Source organism: Lactuca saligna, chromosome 1 (genome assembly GCF_052625555.1).
Source record: "Lactuca saligna cultivar CGN05327 chromosome 1, ASM5262555v1, whole genome shotgun sequence".
NCBI classification, from domain to species: domain Eukaryota; kingdom Viridiplantae; phylum Streptophyta; class Magnoliopsida; order Asterales; family Asteraceae; genus Lactuca; species Lactuca saligna.
The window spans coordinates 44,431,965-44,435,433 of record NC_136417.1 but is presented as its reverse complement, the minus strand read 5'-3'; the positions used below and the strand labels follow the sequence as shown (position 1 = coordinate 44,435,433).

At 34.4% G+C, this 3,469-nt stretch overlaps 1 non-coding gene across 1 annotated transcript; it reads left to right on the top strand.

The window, feature by feature from the left end:
- The first annotated feature begins 721 nt into the window (after positions 1 to 721).
- On the top strand, positions 722 to 828 carry LOC145028033 (small nucleolar RNA R71). The gene has a single exon (XR_013675791.1). It is a non-coding gene; the product is annotated as a small nucleolar RNA R71 (small nucleolar RNA).
- The last annotated feature ends 2,641 nt before the right edge of the window (positions 829 to 3,469 follow it).

The window sequence follows — 3,469 nt, the reverse complement described above, 5'->3', positions numbered from 1 at the left end:
CATGTGATTGTGGTTTTTTCTCAGGAATTTGTGGAGATAATCTTTCATTAACCAATGTAGTAAATTTACCAATTTGATCTTCAATATTCTGGATCGATGCTTGATGATTTCTAAGTAAAGCTTGTTGGTCTCTTATTGTCGTATCGGTCTCATCATGTCATTTTTCCGAAGCCTCCATGAATCTAGCTAGCATGGACTCTAAATCAACTTTTTCTTCAGGCTGTGGTTGCTTTTTTCTGTAGAAGCCTCGGCCAGTTTGCCTAAATTTCTCCTCTTTTTGCTTTTTGTATTCATCGTATGGTAAGAATTCTTTCTTTGTCTTCCTCCAATCTTCATCATAATGATCTCCATTCGAGTATCATACTTAAGCTTTCTTATTCCCATTCTTAACCAAATGGTAATGTTTCGTCAAATGTATACCACTGCATCATTCACAACCCACATGAATAGCATGTATGGATTGGTCCATTTTTGTCATTCTTTGGTTCATATTATTCAACATAACTAACACAGCCCCCATTTCCTCAAAGTGTCACTCCCAATTCTTTTTGTCCCATCATTTTGAGGATTGTGATACTCACGTGATTGCTTAGAAAACTCTTCAATCAACTCCTTAATCTCACCAGGATTTTTCTTTGTTAAAGGTCCTTGAGAATCAAGGAGTTTCCTTGTCATCACATTTACCCCATCATAGAAGATTGATACTTCTTGTTGCTCAATTAAATTGTTTTGGGGACAATTTCTTATTAATCCTTTTTATCTTTCCCAAGCCTCATACAAAGACTCCCCTACTTGTTGATCGAAGTTTATTATGGCCTTCTTGAATTTAGCAACTTTAGAAGGTGGGAAAAATGTTCTAAGAATTGTTCACGCATTTGTGCCCATGTAGTAATTGCACCGGGTGAAAGTGTCTTTAGCCAATCCTTAGCAACTCCTTTGAAAGTGACTAGAAGCATTCTCAATAACACCGTTTCTCATGGAACATTCAGGATGTTGAAGTAACCAGCTATGTCATTGACTTCATCAAGGTGTTAGTAACCATCCTCATGATCTTTCCTGAAAAATTCAACTTCCTTAAGCGCGGAAAGAATATGTCATTCAAGCTCGAATGTTGTGGTAGCAGGAATCGCAGGTTGCACTAGACCTGGACCGGTGTCTTATTAGATTCTTTTCTTGTATGCCTCCATAGACATGTTGGCAATATTCCCCATCTCGTTTTTTTGGCTCATCTTCAGGATCGCTCTCTTCTTTTTCTGATTTGGGTTCAGACTCGTATTTGGATTCTTGTGTATTAAGACTTTGCTCAAAGCTTTCAAACTTGCTTTCGTCCTTTTAGGGATTGCTCGATTCTCCTACGTTCTTTCCTTTCTTCTTACCAAAAACCGATTTAAGATATTTTAAAGGTGATTTCTTTGGTGTGTTGGTTTCTCCTACATTCTTGTTCGCCTTTTTATGAAGGGCTGGCTCTGGATCTTCAAGCGGTGGTATCAAAGGTGTGTTGGATCCACTGGTCATGTACTATTGCAATAAAAATGTAAAAACGAACAAAAAGTAATTAAAAGCTCCTACTAAACGTTTACCACGTTGTGATAATGCTACCACGTCGTGTTGAAGTATAAAAACTAAATAGAATGTAAATCAACCTAATTCATGTCGTGAACTTAAGTTTCACGTCGTGAGTTCAGTAATTCAAAAAAAACTAATGCTAAAAATTAACATTTTGCAGGTTTAACCCCATAAAAAGGATCGATTAAAATAAAGTAATTAAATCTAAAACTAAATACCCGTTCCCGAGCAACGGCGCCAAAAACTTGATGTGGTGCACACTATATCTTATCTAGATTTAAATTTATAACCTAACTACTATCTATTTTGCACCTATAGGCAGTGTACCTAGTTAGTGTATAGCATATTAAAGTAATTTGGGGCCTAACACAGGGAACGAATTTAATTAACTAATTTAACTACTAAAATTTAACCTAAAGCAAGCAAAAGTTTAATTGGTTTTTATCTAATTTTGCAAGTTCATACAAATTTAACTTTTCAACTAACAATTCAATCAATTACTAAAAACGTTTCCATTTAGTTTGAATCCACTTCTCCTCAATGGTTAGCTACTGATTATGGATTATTAATGTTGGTTATTAATTATTATTTTATTAGCAATTCAAGTCCAAATTTACTAATATTTTACTAATTCATGTAAAACTATGTATGATGATACACTAGTAAACACATAACCAGTTATAAGTTGTAGACAAGGTATGTAAGATTGATCAAAATAAACACAATTATGGTCACAATTTATGTTCTCCAACACAGCCAAATTATTTACTTTTATTAATTATCTAAGATTTGGTCGATTCTAGCTCTAACAATTTAATGGTCACTAAATTACTAGGTAACAAGTTCATGTAATTTAATGTTCACTAAGCTACACATAACCTGAATTCAAGCAATTAAAGTATCAAATATTAACATGCTAGGTAGAGATAATTGAACACAAGCTCAAAACCAACAATTAAAATCCATAAATCAATAAATTAAACCATAGAGTTAAAGCTTCATCTAGCTAAACGGAAGCTACCAAATTCACTTATTCATGGCTGAAAACACAAACTCAAATCCAATAATAAAAGACATAATCATAGTGTACCAAACTAAGATGATGAATATAATCTTCAATTGAATCTCCTTCAAAGAATGTAAATTCTTGATTTTTCTAAACAATTCCTCTCCAGAAATCTATCTCAAAACCTTCCAAGCCTCCTCAAATCGTGAAAATGAATGAATATATATAGTTTTGGGAATTTTCGCACTTCACGACGTGAATAGGTATTTCACGTCGTGAACTTGAGATAAATCCTTATTGAGCAATGAGTCTGACTTCCCGTGCACTTATCTTCTAGAACACTCACTCCACGTCGTGTAAATGATGGCAACGTTGTGATTTGGGCTTTTCGCAGGATTCTTCTTCTTTTAATTCTTCAATCCTCCAAAGTTCGACATGTTGTCAATTATGGTCCTTATTCTTCAAGATTGTTCCTTTTGGCTGTAAAATATAAATTAATCTCATAAGTACCATATACCATTGCAAATAACCAAAATATTAATAAAAATGTATTAAAACATTGCCTAAAAATATGTATAAATATGGCAATATCAACTAGGTAGTACGTTGGGTGTACTAGACTGAAGGAGATGCATTTTTAGGGTGTTACGCTATGCTTAACTTATGGTACGCTAAGTGTACCGTCGTAGTGTTAAAACCCTAATTTTGTGGTTTTATGCCCAATTTAAGGACTCTAACCCCTTGGGGTCCTTCCTAACATCAGCCACCACCCTGTTGAGCCTCTAACTAAAAAAACCCTAGCACATAGAGCAAATCATGAGCTTTTTTATGTGTTTTGGTTGCATTTTAAAGAAAGACAAGTCCAAGCTTGTTGATTGTTGAAGCTCAAGCTTGTAG